This window comes from Leuciscus leuciscus (assembly GCF_965113295.1).
Source record: "Leuciscus leuciscus genome assembly, chromosome: 9".
In the NCBI taxonomy this organism is placed as follows: Eukaryota; Metazoa; Chordata; class Actinopteri; order Cypriniformes; family Leuciscidae; genus Leuciscus; species Leuciscus leuciscus.
Window position 1 is genome coordinate 3,557,180 of NC_138733.1, and position 19,794 is coordinate 3,576,973.

At 39.2% G+C, this 19,794-nt stretch overlaps 1 long non-coding RNA gene across 1 annotated transcript; it reads right to left on the reverse strand.

Moving 5' to 3' along the window:
• Positions 1 to 16,275: 16,275 nt before the first annotated feature.
• On the reverse strand, positions 16,276 to 19,442 carry LOC309506470. Its single transcript, XR_014208776.1, has 3 exons — positions 19,340 to 19,442; positions 17,901 to 19,252; positions 16,276 to 17,810 (listed from the first exon to the last, which is right to left on the reverse strand). It is a non-coding gene; the product is annotated as an uncharacterized lncRNA (long non-coding RNA).
• Positions 19,443 to 19,794: the final 352 nt, after the last annotated feature.

The following is a 19,794-nucleotide window of genomic DNA, read 5'->3' on the forward strand; positions in this document are numbered from 1 at the left end:
AGCCTGTGAATAGCCAGTCGTTAGTAACTATAATGCAGACAAAATAAATGCATATTTAGTGCCATAACCAGGCTGGAGAGGTGTGTGAATGTGTGCATGGGGAGACTGAGACTGAATGGGGCTCGTTTGCACCACAAAACAATAGAGACAATAGACTGAATAGATGACTTAGATGATGACTAAACATCAGTAGCATTTTTAGAGTCTAATCAAAATAAAGTAATTTGACATGATCGTGAAAAACATTTAACTAAATACAGAGTTTTAGACTTATCATTTTCAGATTTTAAATATAACATGGTCACACATGTGGCTTTAGCTGCAGTGCATTTCTAGATTGCTACAGTGCCAACTTCAATTTTATTTTCATGAAGATGTTTCATAAAAATTTATTTCTAATAACTTTACAAAACTTTGAAGCTATTAAAAAAAAAAAAAAAATCATTATGACAATAATTAATTCTACATTTACAATAAACTACCAGGTGTCAGCTTTCAAATGAGATCATACTTGTGCTTTTAGTACAAAGGGTTCATGAACTGTATGTGTTTCAGTTTGAGTATGTCATTTCTGGGGATTTTTCAAAAGTGGGGCTGCAGCTTAACAGGTTAATGGAAACCTATTGACTCCGCCGCCGTTTCGGAGCAGATCCGCAGCCGTTCCGCAGTTGTTGGAAATTAGGGGTTACGGGGTTGGAACAACATGAGGGTGAGTAATTACAGAATTATTTTACAAGAAATTATTAATGCATGACAGAATTTTCATTTTTGGGGGAACTAATACTTAAAGGGTTAGTTCACCCAAAAATGAACATTCTGTCAGTAATTACTCACCCTCATGTTGTTCCAACCCCGTAAGACCTTCGTTCATCTTCGGAACACAAATTAAGATATTTTTTATGAAATATGAGTGCTGTCTCACTCCTCCACAGGCTTATGGACACTATAACTTGCTGGCCCAGAAAATGCATTAAAGACATCGTTAATATAGTCCAAGTGACTCCAGTGGCTCAATCTTAAGTTTATAAAGCGACGAGAATACTTTTTGTGCGCAAAAACAAACAAAAATAACGACTTTATTCCACTTTTCATTTCCTTCTCTGAGCCTCGAGTCTTTTCACGTAGTGTAATAGCGTAACGCGTCTGTGTTGCACGTCACCACGTATCACACACATGACTAGCGTCGGCCAATAGTGAGCCTACGTGGTGACGTGCAACACAGACGCACTACGCTATTACACTACGAGAAAAGACTCGAGGCTCAGAGAGAAGTAAATGAAAAGTGGAATAAAGTCGTTATTTTTGTTTGTTTTTGCGCACAAAAAGTATTCTCGTCGCTTTATAAACTTAGGATTGAGCCACTGGAGTCACTTGGACTATATTAACGATGTCTTTAACGCATTTTCTGGGCCAGCAAGTTATTGGGCCCTATTTTAACGATCTGAAACGCAAGTGTCAAAGCGCAAAGCGCAAGTAACTTTGTGGGCGGGTCTCGGCGCTGTTGCTATTTTCCCCGCGGGATAAATGACTCTTGCGCCAGGCGCAAATCTAAAATGGGTTGGTCTGAAGTAGCTTCATTATTCATAGGTGTGGTTTGGGCGTAACGTGAAATAAACCAATCAGAGCGACATCTCACATTCCCTTTAAGAGCAAAGGCGCTTTTTCCATAGCGGATTGCTATTGTAACGGCGGATTTGCCAGGCGCGCGCCAGGAGCGGTTCACAGCCAAGGAGAGCAACGCTCTCGTCACGGCCGTAAAAGAGAGAAGTTACATTGAAATGGAGAAACCCACCCAAATTAACTTCGGTTAAACAGGCGTATGATAATTTGGGTAAATGTGTAAGCTAGATGTATGCTTTTATAATAAATTGTCTATCTATCTATCTATCTATCTATCTATCTATCTATCTATCGTAATAATGTATGATTTGCAAAAATGAAAACTGCTGCTTCTGTGTAGATGAGAGAATTAAAGTGTATTCGCGTTGTGCACACGCTACATTGATTATGGCCAAGCATGCGCCCTTAAAATAGCATATGAATAACATGCGCAACGCGCCACTGACTTTAAACAATTTTTTCCTGGTTAGTGGCGCAATTGTTTTCTAAACCTGCAAAATAGCAAGAAGAAACGTTTGCGCCGGAACACGCCTCCTCTTTGCGCTGAACCGCCCCCGGGAGCGCAAGTGTATTTCCTAACTTACCGACGTGCTTCTGTGGAGGGAAAAGTCCGCTTTGCGCGGGTGCAAAATAGGAATGATACATGCGTCGGTGTACAAAGTCACTTGCGCTGGGTGCAAGATAGGGCCCATAGTGTCCATAAGCCTGTGGAGGAGTGAGACAGCTCTCAGATTTCATCAAAAATATCTTAATTTGTGTTCCGAAGATGAACGAAAATCTTACGGGGTTGGAACAACATGAGGGTGAGTAATTACTGACAGAATGTTCATTTTTGGGTGAACTAACCCTTTAATATTTTTGCTTTCAAATGCCTAAAACTTCAGACAACAGGTTTATAAACGATTCACATGACGAATTTAGGAAGATAGTTGAAATGTGTTCTCAAATTTAAAGTGACTCAAACACGCATCACTGAAACATGCAGTGTCAATCACAACCATTTCCAATATTAATAAAAACAGTCACATTTAAAAGTACAGATATAATAAGTTACTTATTTTACCCGCATCAATTCATATTGATAGTTAATTTTAAGAATTCCCAAAGATTGCAGTGAAAACTCACCTGTATCTGGTGCTCTGCAACTGAGATGTAGTGACTGAGGTAAAAAATCCAGTTAGTGAACAAGCTTTTAGTCAACTTGACGGAACCTGTGAGTCAACACGAGGAAATACAATGAGCGAATCTTCTATGTGCAAAACACTCCGATTCGAAATACACTCAATAATCTTAAATTCGTGACAACATCGTGACTAATTCATCCTATTATCATTTTCTTAAAACATGAACATAAGCGCGACGACATGGCGCAAGATCCAAACTCCGAATAGTAACTTAATAATGAAAACATTCAAACCACAGACGTATTAATTGTACATCACCCATATCGATTCAGTTTGACATTTACTTTTGTGATTCAAAGATTGTGGTCAAAACTTACCTAACGTATATCTGGGGCTCTGCAACTGAGTTGAGTTGAAGTGACTGAGATAAAAAAAATCCGGTTGGTGAACAAGCTTTTAGTCAAAGTAACGCTACTTGACTGAACCTGTGAGTGAGTCAACACGAGAAAGTACAATGAGCGAATCTTCTATGTGCAGAAATACACTCAATAATTTTAAATTCGTGACAACATCGTGAGTAATTCACCCTATTATCAAGATTTCTTAAAACATGAACAAAAGCGCATCGAAATGGCGCGAGGCCGGCAAAATCCAAACACTGAATAGTAAGTTAATAATGAAAACCGTGACATTTCAAACCACAGACGTATTTCTTGCTATTTATGTCACCCATATCGATTCAATTTGACAGTTACTTTTTTTAATTCAAAGATTTTGGTGAAAACTTACCTATATCTGGCGCTCTGCAACTGAGATGAAACTGAGGTAAAAAAAAATCTGGTTTGGTCCGGTTGGTGAACGAGCAGCTTAATTAACTTGACTGAAGCTTGAACACAAGTAAAAAAAAAATCAGCGAATCTTCTATGTGCAAAAACACTCTGACTCGAAATGGATAATATAATTCTAAAACGAACTAAAAAATTGCATCCACTTTCACAAAACGTCACACTTGCTCTGTATCACTCCTTCTGAAGACACGTAAGATCCAAGTGGAAAATCATCCGGGTTTTCGCGGGCTTTTCTCGAAAATTCTCAAAAAAAAAAAAAAGATTCACCGAATCATCTTGAGAGGTTCATTTTCATGAATGCTCAAATCCGCTCATGATGGATTGAATCTGACCATGAATAAAAACTGAAACAGCTAGTCAAATTTTTTGTGTAATTTAATTAATCTGTGCTCATAATTGTAAATAACAGTTATGTTTTTAATGTAGCCTATACACACTAAAATAAAATAAAAGTTTAGGTTTTAATGCAGTCTACCAGACAGCAAGATATATAGATAAATTAAGTTTAGTTTACTAAGTTTAGTTTAAACAAAGTAAATTTACTTCTATTAAAGCATTAGAGTATGATTGAAGTAAAACCAGCAGAAAATTTAGTGCAGTTGTTTAAACATACATTTTTAAGTTAAAATAACAATTATACTTGTTAATTCAACAGAAAATCTAGTGCAGTTGTTTAAACATACATTTTTGAGTTAAAATAACAATTTAAGTTGTTCATTCAACTTTAAGTCTAGTTGAGGACAAGAAAACTTAAAATTTCTTGTTGTCTGGACAATCTAGTTATCTCTACTCACAAAAATAAGTTGAAATAACTCAATTGAAAAAAATTTTTTTTACAGTGTTCAAGAACTGAAGTTAAAGGTGATGATGCTGTAGTTTGTAGTTTATTAAAGAGGAGATTGAAGACATGAGTGATCCAGAACCATCCAGAATAAAACATGAAGATACTGAGGAACAAATAGGTTGGTGTCCATTCTTGATTCTTCATTGTTGACTGCTTTGGTAGATGTGAATTAATAAGCAGTATATGGATGATAAATGATGGATAAATGCATCTGAATGATCATAACCTTGTATATAGCAGTTGTCATACATATTTTTACTACATTAACAAGTGAATGACAGAACAAAAAGTGAAAGATCTGATCTCTGTTGCTTTCTGCTATTAAATAAGGGTTCACTTGAACTGATTTTAACTGTATTTCTGTGTATTTTAGACCAAGTGAGAGTGAAAGAGCAAAGACAAGAACTGGATGAAGTGGAGGAGGAACATCGTAACTTTACAATTCAAAGAACAAAAGCCAAAAAGACGCACACCTGCTCTCAGTGTGGAAAGAGTTTCAGTCAAAAAGGAAACCTTAACACACACATGAGAATTCACACTGGAGAGAAACCGTATACATGCACTCAGTGTGGAAAGAGTTTTTCTCGTTCATCAACTCTCAGAGATCATCTGCACATTCACTCTGGAGAAAAAACATTAAATTGTGATCAGTGTGGTAAATGTTTTGTTTCATCATCAAATCTAAAAGATCACCTGAAAGTTCATTCAGATGAGAAGCCTTATGTGTGTTCTCTCTGTGGAAAGAGTTTTTCAAGGCTGTACAGTTTTAAACTACACCAGAAAACACACAATGAAGTGAGAGATCATGTGTGCTTTGACTGTGGGAAGAGCTTTACTACAGCGGGCAATCTGAAACAGCACCAAAGAATTCACACTGGAGAAAAACTTTACAAGTGCTCATATTGTGACAAGAGTTTCTTTTGGTCTGGATCTCTGAAATCACACGAGCGAGTTCATACTGGAGAGAAGCCGTACTACTGTACTCAGTGTGAGAAGAGTTTCACCCAATCAAGTAATCTAGGAACTCATATTAGAAAGCATTGTTCTGTGTCACAGCGAGCAGATGTTTTGTTAGATTCACACAGTAAATAATGTAGTTCGTTAACTAATAAACTAGTGTTGCTGTAAAATGCCACAAGATTTGTGTTTTATATGTTAGAGAACAACAAAGAAAATTAAAGCTGCAAGCAGCATTTATCGGGGTTCAAGCAGTTAAGGCCTTTAAGGCCTTTAAGAACAAAAGCATCAAAAGTTATTAAGTTTTATTTAGCAAGCATTTAACCACTGACATATATGATGGAAAAGACCATTTACAGCCAATACAGGCCATTTAACATAGGAAATATATATATGCCTGAGTCTTCTTACAGTCTTGCCTGATCTCCACCACTTTTATTAGTAGTACTCAAAGTTTGCCCATATATATGTGTCAAATTTGTTGTAAATATGTTATTTTGATAAAGAGTTTAGACAATTATATTCAGTGGCGTAACAAGCCAACACCGGGCCCTAAGTAGGATTATCAAGGCGGGCCCCTTGATGACGCAATTGATGACATTGATGACGCAATGTCCGCGAGTAAGCTACCATGAATAGGGCAGGATATGATCATACACAGCATATAAGAGATGAGATGACTAACAAAATCAGGAGGAGCCTACGCTCACCAAAAAAAACAAACAAAAAAAAAAAACCACTGGTGACAGCGCACCATAACACATTGTTAGGCCTAGGTCCAAATACATAAAAAAGATGCTATCTTAGATTATAGCGGGATTTTCTGGGCTTTCCTATGTGCAACTGCAAAGTTGTCGATTAGATCAGGATTGTCCGCACGGGCATTCTCAATTGACCATTTGCAGGGAGTTTGATTGACAGGCGATCTGACTAATCATAATCCGCCATTTTGTCCCACAAAGCAGTCAGGAGAGTTAGTAGATTAACATTGGAGGATTTAAATTTGAAAAACAAAGTGTACTGACGTCTTAGCACTTTAAAACAACATTCCTTTTATGTTCATTCATGTTTATTTTAATGCTATAAATTAACTAGAAGGAAGAGATGATTGGTTCACGAGCAGCTTTAACTGAGCCTCGAGTCTACAGCGATCTGTCAGACACATTAAAGAGTCACAAAACAGTATTTATTGTTTAAATGTCTCTAAAAAGTGACTACATTTGAAAGGTGAGACTTTTGCCGCTTTTCCATTACCAGTACCACCAGTACCAGCTCAACTCGACTCGACTCGACTCGGCTCGGCTCGCTTTTCGCTCCGTTTTCCATTGCAGATAGTACCTCCACAATAGTACCTGGTCGTCATAGCGACGCCGCAGGAAACTGCTGTGACTTCATCTTCTACGCGAGATACATCCGCTGCCACACACACAGGACAAAGGAGGAAATCGAGTGTATGCTGTTTTTGGATGTTTTTGTTTTTGCTGTTTTTTATTCAGGATACTCCGTCTGGCGCGTGCAATGATGACGCAGTGAATAGTGACGATTCTCTCTGATCAGTCAGCAGTCTGCCGTGTTTTCACGTCACATTTTAGTATCGCCTCAGCTCGCCCCAGCTCGCTTAGAACCTCGCCGGTAGTAAGTACGATAAAAAGTACCTGGAAGCAGGTACAGGTACAACTTTTACACAGTGGAAAAAGTACACTGTGTTACACTGTGTAGTGGAAAAGCGCCATTTGTTTCATATCAAAAGTACTTGTCTGTCAGCGCGCAGTCTCCTCTCTGATCCGCAATGTATTTTTCACTGCGTGAGAACTTGGTGTGGTGTGAGAGTGGCGTCGCTTGTCAGACATAGCAACAGTAACTAAAGTGGGCGGGTCTTTGCGAATGGTCATTGACAGTATGGACGGGGATTCGCCAGTCCCAATTCAAAACAAATTTCCAATCATTGTTCGTTTCAAACATGTGAGAGCATCAAAATGATCCATGGGTGAAATCTTTTTTTTTGTCAGTTCCTATCATAATTTTAACATTTTGGCGTTATTGTTTAGCTATTTACCTATGTTTTCAAATTTCCTTTGTTTTTTTGTTGTTGTCTCGATCGGACTAACGGCTTTGAAGATAAACACAATTTTTTAAAGCTCTAAATGACACTTACAAAAACCATTAAGCGAAACCTGGCATGTTTGGTATTGTTGGACTCGACAAGGATTCAGGAGTCTTAGGAGGTCACTCCTGTGAAAAAACACTGGCATTGTGTCAATGACGTATACTGAGTTTTTTGAGATACACCAATGTTCTCATAGACTATCATGGCACCCTGGACAAAGACACTGCGTGCCAATTTTCAGTAGACTAACAGTTGGGTGCGCTTATAGCTATTTTCATGATTTTTTTCACTGTTATAGCGCCAACAATTGGCCAATTGTCACGATTTTTTTCATGTCAACTCAGATTGAGCTTATGAACATGTGTCCCAAGTTTAGTGAAAATATCTCTTTCCGCTCACAAGTTATAACCATTTTATAGTGTCACCAAGTGGACAATTGTCATGATTTTTTTCACATGACCTCAGAATGAGCTCATGAACATGTGTCCCAAGTTTTGCGAAAATATCTCTTTCCGTTCACAAGTTATAACCGTTTTATAGTGCCACCAAGTGGCCAATTGTTGCGATTTTTTTCAAGTGATCTCAGATTGAGCTCAGGAAGATGTACCCCAAGTTTAGCAAAAAAATATCTTTCCGTTCACAATTTATAACCGTTTTAGTAAAAGTGGCCCTGGTGCCATCAAATATTTTGGTTCCCCTTATCGACCGTTAATTGAAATGTTGAATTGTTTGGATGATTATTGATTGTCAGACTCCAGAGAATATCCCTGCAGTGGTTTGGTTCCGATCGGGCCAAAAACCTAGGAGAAGTTCGCAAAAATAGGTTTTTCAAAAAAATGCAATTTACTCGAAATTGGCGCCTGAAGGGCGAGCAAATCGGAGATAGCCATTTTGTCCGCCTTGAGCCAAGGATTCCAACGATATAAGACACTTGATCCTGGGACAAACGGTCTAAGAGTTATGAGCGATTTAGTACTTTTGGTTGCTGTAGCGCCACCTATGGGCCAATTGGGGTCATACTCTGATAGGTTGTCCCCAAATTGAGGCCTACCATCTGGCCAGGTTTCACGTCTCTAGGCCTTACGGTTTGTCCTGCACGATGCGTTTTAAGAATCCTTACAATTACAATAGGGTTTCAGCATTTCATGCTTGAACCCCTAATAAGAATGAAGGCTTTTTGCCAGTTATAGCGCCACCTATGGTCCGATCTCCATGAAACTCTGCATGCTTCCTCACCATGTTCTGACACATATGCTCATCAATTTTTGTGAAGTTCTGAGTTTTCATTTGGGATTTATAGGCTTTTTAGTGTATTTTGCCACGCCCCTTTTCTAAATGACCCTGTTACAGCCACCCAAATGCAAAAGTTCCACTTTTTTTCGATAATTATTGATCTAGAGAGTCCAGAGAATTGTCCTAGACTGGTTTGGTTCCGATCGGGCCAAAAACCAGGGACTAGTTCGCAAAAGTAGGTTTTGGACAAAATCCGACATAGCAGAAAATTTCCCTGCCTACATCCAAATCGGAGATAGCCATTTTGTCCGCCTTGAGCCAAGGATTCCAACGATATAAGACACTTGATCCTGGGACAAACGGTCTAAGAGTTATGAGCGATTTAGTACTTTTGGTTGCTGTAGCGCCACCTATGGGCCAATTGGGGTCATACTCTGATAGGTTGTCCCCAAATTGAGGCCTACCATCTGGCCAGGTTTCACGTCTCTAGGCCTTACGGTTTGTCCTGCACGATGCGTTTTACGAATCCTTACAATTACAATAGGGTTTCAGCATTTCATGCTTGAACCCCTAATTATTTTGATGGAACGCTTACACAAAGAAATCCCAAAATGAAAAGAAATCGGAATGAAATGTAGAAAAACAACAACAATTAAAGCTGCAAGCAGCATTTATCGGGGTTCAAGCTATTAAGGTGTTTAAGGTTTTTAAGCACAAAAGCATCAAATGTTATAAAGTTTTATTTAGCAAGCATGTTACCACTGACAAAATAGATGAAAAAGACCATTTACAGCCAATACAGGCAATTTACCATAGGTAATATATGGTTTTAAAGCTTTTTAACAGTTATAGCGCCACCTTTGGTCCGATCTCCATAAAATTTGGCATGCTTGTTAATGATGTTATGTCACATATGCTCACAAATTTTTGTGAAGTTCTGAGTTTTCATTTAGGATTTATAGGCTTTTTAATGTATTTTGCCACGCCCATTTTATAAATGACCCTATTACAGCCATCCAAATGCAAAAGTTCAACTTTTTTTTGATAATTATTGATCTAGAGAGTCCAGAGAAGTGTCCTAGACTGGTCTGGTTCCGATCGGGCGAAAAACCTAGGACTAGTTCGCAAAAGTAGGTTTTTTACATATTCATGAATATTTAATGAACTGTTTGATTGACAGCAATGGTTCTTGAGGCAAAGTTGTTCAGCATGAGCAGATCTATCAAATGATATGCATTTTGTGACAATAAGTGTAACACCACGTGATTACAGAGCCTTAAAACTCGTTAGCGCCAACTAGTGGCCGATTTCTTTCAAAATTCTTACAGACCTCTAGGGGCTTGAGCCGAACATGCCCACCGAGTTTCGTTCCGATCGGACTTCGTTAATAGGTGCTCAAACCTCATTGGCCAATGGCGGCCATGTTTTTCGAGATACGCCAATATCCTTTTAGACATACATGGCCCCTTGGGCCAAGACACTGCATACCAAATTTCAAGTCATTCGGAAAAACGGTCAGGTGTCTATACGTTTTTATTGTTTAATAGCGCCACCATGAGGCCAATCGACGAAATTTTTTTACTGTGACCCCAGACTGAACCCATACACATGTGTATCAAGTTTGGTTAAGCTATCTCATTTACTTTTTGAGTTATAGCCATTTTAGTAAAATAGGCTCCTCCCACAATGTTCATTTTATGCCCCCTAGCGACCATGAATAAAAATTTCGACTTTTTTTTGACAATTATTGATCTTCAGACTCCAGAGAACATTTCTGCACTGGTTTGGTTCCGATAGGGCAAAAAACCACAGACTAGTTCGCAAAAGTAGATTTTTGACAAAATTCAAAATGGCGGAAAATCTATCATGGCGGAAATGAAATCGGAGATATACGTTTTGTTCGTCAGGCGTCCAGCTTTCCAATGATATAAGACACTTGAGTCTACGACAAACGGTCTAGGAGTTATGAGCTGTTTCGCGCTTTTGGTTGCTATAGCGCCACCTATGGGCCAATCGGGGTCATAATCTCTAAACCTCTCCTCGATTTTTGTACTACCATCTGGCAAAGTTTCAATGCTCTAGCCCTTATGGTTTGGGCTGCACAATGCGTTTTACGGCAGAAGAATAATAATAATAATTAAAGCTGCAAGCAGCATTTATCGGGGTTCAAGCTGTTAAGGTGTTTAAGGTTTTTAAGCACAAAAGCATCAAAAGTTATAAAGTTTTATTTAGCAAGCATGTAACCACTGACATAATAGATTAAAAAGACCATTTATAGCCAATGCAGGCAATTCACCATAGGTAATATATGGTTTTAAAGCTTTTTAACAGTTATAGCGCCACCTTTGGTCCGATCTCCATAAAATTTGGCATGCTTGTTAATGATGTTATGTCACATATGCTCACCAATTTTTGTGAAGTTCTGAGTTTTCATTTAGGATTTATAGGCTTTTTAATGTATTTTGCCACGCCCATTTTATAAATGACCCTATTACAGCCATCCAAATGCAAAAGTTCAACTTTTTTTTGATAATTATTGATCTAGAGAGTCCAGAGAATTGTCCTAGACTGGTCTGGTTCCGATCGGGCGAAAAACCTAGGACTAGTTCGCAAAAGTAGGTTTTTAACATATTTGCGAATAATTAATGAACGGTTTGATTGACAGCAATGGTTCTTGAGGCAAAGTTGTTCAGCATGAGCAGATCTATCAGATTATATGCATTTTGTGACAATAAGTGTAACACCACGTGATTACAGAGCCTTAAAACTCGTTAGCGCCAACTAGTGGCCGATTTCTTTCAAAATTCTTACAGACCTCTAGGGGCTTGAGCCGAACATGCCCACCGAGTTTCGTTCCGATCGGACTTCGTTAATAGGTGCTCAAACCTCATTGGCCAATGGCGGCCATGTTTTTCGAGATACGCCAATATCCTTTTAGACATACATGGCCCCTTGGGCCAAGACACTGCATACCAAATTTCAAGTCATTCGGAAAAACGGTCAGGTGTCTATACGTTTTTATTGTTTTATAGCGCCACCATGAGGCCAATCGACGCAATTTTTTTACTGTGACCCCAGACTGAACCCATACACATGTGTATCAAGTTTGGTTAAGCTATCTCATTTACTTTTTGAGTTATATCCATTTTAGTAAAATAGGCTCCTCCCACAATGTTCATTTTATGCCCCCTAGCGACCATGAATAAAAATTTCGACTTTTTTTTGACAATTATTGATCTTCAGACTCCAGAGAACATTTCTGCACTGGTTTGGTTCCGATAGGGCAAAAAACCACAGACTAGTTCGCAAAAGTAGATTTTTGACAAAATTCAAAATGGCGGAAAATCTATCATGGCGGAAATGAAATCGGAGATATACGTTTTGTTAGTCAGGCGTCCAGCTTTCCAATGATATAAGACACTTGAGTGTACGACAAACGGTCTAGGAGTTATGAGCTGTTTCGCGCTTTTGGTTGCTATAGCGCCACCTATGGGCCAATCGGGGTCATAATCTCTAAACCTCTCCTCGATTTTTGTACTACCATCTGGCAAAGTTTCAATGCTCTAGCCCTTACGGTTTGGGCTGCACGATGCGTTTTACGGCAGAAGAATAATAATAATAATTAAAGCTGCAAGCAGCATTTATCGGGGTTCAAGCAGTTAAGGCCTTTAAGGCCTTTAAGCACAAAAGCATCAAAAGTTATTAAGTTTTATTTAGCAAGCATGTAACCACTGACATAATAGATGGAAAAGACCATTTACAGCCAATACAGGCAATGTACCATAGGAAATATATGGTTTTAAAGCTTTTTATAGCAGTTATAGTGCCATCTATGGACCGATCTCCATAAAATTGTTTACTGTGACCTCAAATTGAACCCATACACATGTGTACTGAGTTTGGTGAAGATATCTCATTTTCTTCTTGAGTTATAGACATTTTAGTAAAATAGGCTCCTCCCACAATAATTTACCACATTCTAGTATTATTTACTATGATTCTAGCATGATTTACATAGTTTACCATGATTTTATCTTAGTTTACCTTGATTTACCATATTCTAGCATGATTTACCATGATATACTACATTCTAGTATGATTTACCATTGTTTACTGTGATTCTAGCATGGTTTACCATAGTTTATCATGATTTATCATAGTTTACCATGATTTACCCTGTTCTAGCATGATTTACCATGATATACCACATTCTAACATGATTTACCATAGTTTATCATGGTTTACCATGATTTACCCTGTTTTAGCATAGTTTACCATGATTTACCACGTTCTAGAATGATTTGCCAGGATTCTAGCATGGTTTACCTTGATACACCACATTATAGTATTATTCACTATGATTTACCATGTTTCTAGCAATTATGTGAAGTGTCAGTGCAAATGAAGTGATAAACACTGACAAAATCTGATTGTGTTATAATAGTTATTGTTATATAAGTGATTTTTAGAGTCTAAATATGAATGTGAGCACATGTGAAAAGACTTCATTAATAAGTAGAATGGCCAGCAGAGGGCAGAAGAAGACCACTTATTAGTTCACTTTCACTTTAAACTTCATGATTTTCACCAGTTTTCTGGACTAAAGCAAACCAGTTTTTCCATGTTAACTCAATAATGCATGCTTACACACACACACACACGCACACTATAACAGTCCCAGCTTCTTTGCACTGGTCAAGCTACTTTTCAAAAGGGGAGTCACCTTGTGTGCAATGCTCAATTTGTCTCAGTGGGAAAAGATCTAAAATAAATTCTTATACAAACAGGTGTAGTGTTTCTTTCTTCATATATTTAAAGCTTTACTCATTCATTCATTATCCAAAAACCCAATATAATCACAGAACATACACCTGTATACAGAGATACAATTCATTCATGAGCTAGTATATACATGTAGGTATATCGAAATGTCCAACACAGTCCTCTGAGGCTCACGAACCCCAACAGTTCAGAAAATGAAAGAAACCAGTCTTATCTGTAGTTTGAACATAGGTGCAAAGATGGATAGTGATGAATTAGAAGGTTGTCCAACGCTTAGTTGTTTGGTGAGTCGTAAGGTTTCCCAGCAAATGAATCAGAAGAGTGCTTCAGTAGTATAAGCAGAGTGTTTGATCATAAACACTTAGCAGTATCCACAGCTGATGAGCAATAGTTACATCCCAAACAAATCCTCTACAAGAAAACATCAAACACATCAATTAAACTATATAGATTCCACATCAGTTCACCCAAACAATTCATACAAACAATTCAACTTACGTTTGAGCAGGAAACAAACAGTTTCTCAAACAGGATTGGGAACCAGTAATCAAACAACCATGAGGAAGCATCAAACAGACCTTATCACTTACTCTACTGCTTCCTGTTTTATTTCAATGTGCCCTCTTGTATCCCCCTAGTGGCTAGGAAAAAAATAGCACCCGCAATTGAACTAAAAGAAACGCTGTGACAGGCGGTGACTGTTACATATCCGTCCCCTCATGTTAGCACTGTTCCTATATTGCCAAAATAAGGTTTCAAATTCTGCACATGGAAAGAATCTACCTTCTCTGGCTGTTCAATGAATGATATTGAGTAGTTAACAGGTCCAAGACATTTAACCACTTTCGCAGGACCTTTCCATTTGGCAGCCAGTTTAGCCATAAAACCGTCATCAGCCCGCGACAGAGGATGTGTACGAACCCATACTAAATCTCCTACTTGAAAGTGAGCTTGTCTCCTTCGAAGATTATAGTACTTGCGTTGTTTGCTCTGGGCCTTCTCAACATTCCTTTGCACAGTTCGAATCAGTTCTTCTGACTTTTCCAGGATAGGGTAGGCTGGACTATTTGGGTCAGGGGGTCTCAGAACAGCTCTCTCCATAGGTCCCTTCAATTTGCGACCAAGCATGACTTCAGCTGGAGTGAAGCCAGTACTTTCTTGCCACGCCGTATTGATAGCAAATCGGAATTCGGCTAACCACCTGTCCCACTGGCGATGATGGTCTTGCACATATGAGGCAATCATAGTTTTGAGGGTTCGATTTACTCGTTCAGTCAAATTGGTCTGTGGGTGTGCAGTAGTAGTGAGTTTCTGGATGACATTCCATTGTTTGCAGATTAAACTGATGAGTTGAGAAGTGAATTGTGTTCCACGGTCAGACACTAAGTACCTGGGAGTGCCCCATCTGGTGAAAATTTCTTCCACCAGAATACGTGAAATTTGCGGAGCTTTAGCCACTCGCAATGGGAACAATTCCACCCATTTTGAGCAGTAATCCACTACTACGAGGAGATGTTCGTTCTGCTTCGGACTTCTAGGGAATGGCCCCATGAGGTCAATCCCCAGCATATGCCCAGGTTCCACTACCGGTGTCGACTGCATATGGCCAGCTAATTTCGAAACGGTCGGTTTGTACTTTTGACATACCTGGCATTCCTTGCAATGCTTCCATACATCAGAACGTATCGTTGGCCAGTAGCATACGTCCACTAGTCTTAACAACGTCTTGAGTCTGCCGAGATGTCCACTTAATGGATTGTCGTGAGCATATTTCAGAAATTCAGCTCTCAAGGAAGTAGGAATGACAAGTTGAAGTTTTTCTCCTTCCGGCCCTTGAGATAGGCTTCTGAAAAGAAAACCATTCTTCGTAACGTAGTGTATACGATTAGGGTCTGTAACAGAGGTTGATTGTACTTCAGCCATAATTTCTTGAATTTCTGCATCCTCTTGTTGGGCTTTGTCAATATCTGACCAGTCTATGGGAAAAGTTGCAAAGGCATTTGAAGAATCCTTAGGTTTTGACAAAGTGAGTAGACGGAGTGATGAAGATTCATCAAAACCACGAGAAAGGGTGTCTGCAACAATATTACATTGTCCTTTTCTGTACTTGACAGTGAACTCAAACTCTTGCAGACGAATGCCCCAGCGTATCAACCGAGATGAAGGTTTTGGATGGTTGAAGACCCAGGTAAGAGCAGCATGATCGGTGATCACTTCAAATGGTCGTCCCTCTAAGTAAGGCCTCCATTTTTCTACTGCCCATACCACAGCGCAACACTCCTTTTCCGAAACGGAGTACGTCTTTTCAGCTCCTCTTAAAAGACGTGAAGCATAGGCCACTACATGTTCCACTCCCTCAATGTCCTGGGTCAGGACAGCTCCGACTCCAAGATCACTTGCATCTGTCTGGACTTTGAATGGTTTACTCAGGTCAGGTGCAATGAGGATTGGTGCGCTAATCAACTCACCCTTAATCAACTCAAAGGAATTCTGACATTCTTCTGTCCACATCCAAGTAGCTCCTTTCTTTTTCAGTGCATGCAATGGTGCAACCTTCTCTGAGAAATTTGGAACAAATCTGTGGTACCAGCCTGCCATACCCAGAAATCGTTGCACTTCCTTCAGAGACTTCGGTACAGGGAAATGGTTAACGGCATTGACCTTGTCTTGATCTGTCTTTATTCCTTCAACGGAAATCACATGTCCAAGAAATTTCAATGACTTCTGCATCAAGTTGCACTTTTGAAGATTCAAAGTTAAACCTGCCTTGTGTAAGCACTGCAACACTTCTCTCAGATGGATAAGATGATCTTGCTCAGATTTTGAGTACACTACAATGTCATCAATGTACACAAAACAGTTTTTTCCTTTCTGATCCTTCAATACAAGCTCCATAAGACGTTGGAACGAGGCTGCCGAGTTTTTAAGGCCAAAAGGTAATCGTAAAAATTCATATAGTCCTGATTGTGTCACAAAAGCAGTTTTATGAATGCTTTCAAGATCCATCTCCACTTGCCAGTATCCACTTTTAAGATCGAGGGTACTGAAACATGCAGCTCCGTGCACTGACTCAAGGATATCATGGATCTGAGGCATTGGATAACCATCTAGATACGTCTTGGCGTTGAGCCCTCTGAAATCAATACAAAATCTCTGTCCACCATCTTTCTTTGGGACTAATACTACAGGAGCAGCCCAAGGAGAAAATGAAGGACGTATGATCTTCTTATCCACCATCGACTTAATCTCCTGCTCAATGAAGATTTGTTTTTCTTGTGACACACGGTAAGCCCTCTTACGAACAGGTACCTCGTTGGTGGTGATAATGCGATGTTTAACTACCTTGGTGTGTCCTATTTCACTTGTGCAGACAGTAGGCCATTCTTGGAGTAGGTTATGAAGTTGTGACTGGTATAGGGAATTAGTATCAGCGTTGGTGACCAGCTGTTGAATATATTGCCTGGTTTCTGTCGTTTCTTCTGGAATGGGTAAGGCAATTAAAAGTGCCAGCAATGTATCGGTAGTAGGAGTCAAGAATGAAAATGTTTCTTCTTGATAATCAATGGTAGCAGGTAAAGTGTACAGAACATTACCAATATCCAAATTAATTCTAGTGGCTACCAGGAAATCCAGACCTAGCACCATGGGTATTGTGAGATCCTCATCTTTCATTACAAACAGTTCAACTTCATACCTTCTTCCGTGTAGTTCGCATTCGCAACTCCATACTCCCATTGCAGGCAATACTTGACCATTGGCTTGACTGAAAGTTTGCCCACGGCTTGATTTTAGCTGTTCTTTATGCCCCAGCTGCCTCCAACATGACTCCTGTATCAGAGTTAGGGAGCTTCCAGTATCGACCAGAGCTTGAAAGTATCTTCCTCGGATCCACAGGGGTAAAGTCAGAGTCTTTAAGTGAGATTCACTTTTCAAAGGTTGTAGAATGCGGGTCGAAGAAGGACTTGATTTAGACAGAGAATCTCGTTCAAATGGGGATTTCCTTTTCTGGGTTTCAGCATTAACCTGGCTCCAATACCGTTTCCCTTCTTCAAAATCTCTCTCAATTTGTGTTCCAGTTCGCACCAACTCACTCACTTCCTTCACAGTTCCTCTCAATAAACTTGCCAGTCTGGGGTTACAGTTTCTCAAAATGGCCTGAACAATCTCTCTCTCCGTCATCTCTTTCTTCCATCTTAGACAAAGGGCTCGGTAGTGGTAAGCAAAATCACGAATGGATTCTCCTGATCCTTGTTTCCTTTCTAAAAGACGTTTTGTGGCCTCAGCTTCATAATCATCTGTAAGGAAAGCATGCAAAAATTCTTGCTTAAATTGTTTCCAGGTAATCACATGTCTTTTCTCAGCCAACCACCAGTCTTTAGCCGTACCCTTTAGCACAGAAGTAAGGGATGCGAGGATTTCAGAATCTGTGAGGGGTCTAATTGCAAAATACTCCTCACAACGTTCTACGAAAGAGACAGGATCATCAGAATCAAATTGAGGAAATTCAGCTTTTACAGGTGGACGATAAAATACATCATTAAAATTGTCGGGTAAGTTGGTACTTTGGTGAGGTCTTATGTGGTAAGTTGATCTGGACACTGGATGAGAAACTGGAGTAGATACAACATGTGCATAACTTTTAAGTTTGGCATCGATTTGGGCGTCTCTTCTCTTCAGACAGTCAACCATTGACTTTCCCAAATCTTGAATGCTCAACTCAAGGCTCTGCTTAACTCTTCCACATTCCCTTTCAATTTTGTAATTCAATTTTTCTTCTAGATGCTTACACTGATTGCTCACTTTAGTTTGTGAGCAGCATTGACTTAACGTTTGTAGGCAAGTTTGTACTTCACCCTCCAGATTTGTAACTCGCTCAGTTAGTCCATGACTAACCTGTTCGGTGAGATGTACATCAGAAATTATATCATCTGGAGGAGGAGGAAAGGGAATGTCAAGTTGATCATCACAGTCATTTTCATTGTCTGAGTCAAGGTACAGTTCACTAAAAGTGTTTATAAGATCTTTTAGGGGAGGTGGATCTCTTCTAGTCACAAACGGACCAGCTGTGAAATCGTCAGGGGGTTCATACTCATCCTCTGCACCACGTGATGATATCGACATTTCTATTACCCAATGCAAGCCTTACACAATCTCCACATAGACCTTTTACATAAATATACAACACAAGGGTCCCCGTACGGGCCACCAATCTATAACAGTCCCAGCTTCTTTGCACTGGTCAAGCTACTTTTCAAAAGGGGAGTCACCTTGTGTGCAATGCTCAATTTGTCTCAGTGGGAAAAGATCTAAAATAAATTCTTATACAAACAGGTGTAGTGTTTCTTTCTTCATATATTTAAAGCTTTACTCATTCATTCATTATCCAAAAACCCAATATAATCACAGAACATACACCTGTATACAGAGATACAATTCATTCATGAGCTAGTATATACATGTAGGTATATCGAAATGTCCAACACAGTCCTCTGAGGCTCACGAACCCCAACAGTTCAGAAAATGAAAGAAACCAGTCTTATCTGTAGTTTGAACATAGGTGCAAAGATGGATAGTGATGAATTAGAAGGTTGTCCAACGCTTAGTTGTTTGGTGAGTCGTAAGGTTTCCCAGCAAATGAATCAGAAGAGTGCTTCAGTAGTATAAGCAGAGTGTTTGATCATAAACACTTAGCAGTATCCACAGCTGATGAGCAATAGTTACATCCCAAACAAATCCTCTACAAGAAAACATCAAACACATCAATTAAACTATATAGATTCCACATCAGTTCACCCAAACAATTCATACAAACAATTCAACTTACGTTTGAGCAGGAAACAAACAGTTTCTCAAACAGGATTGGGAACCAGTAATCAAACAACCATGAGGAAGCATCAAACAGACCTTATCACTTACTCTACTGCTTCCTGTTTTATTTCAATGTGCCCTCTTGTATCCCCCTAGTGGCTAGGAAAAAAATAGCACCCGCAATTGAACTAAAAGAAACGCTGTGACAGGCGCACACACACACACACACGCGCACACACACACACACACACACACACACACACACACACACACACACACACACACACACACACACACACACAGAAATAAACATACACAAATGCACATATGTTTTTAATGTTTTGGAATATGTTATTGAGAAAATATATTTATTGGTCTATTAGAATTCCTTTTTGATCTAATAATATAAAAAAGAAAAGAAAAAAAAAGAAAAAAAGATTGCTTTTTAAAGCATTTGTTTGTTTCCCAATA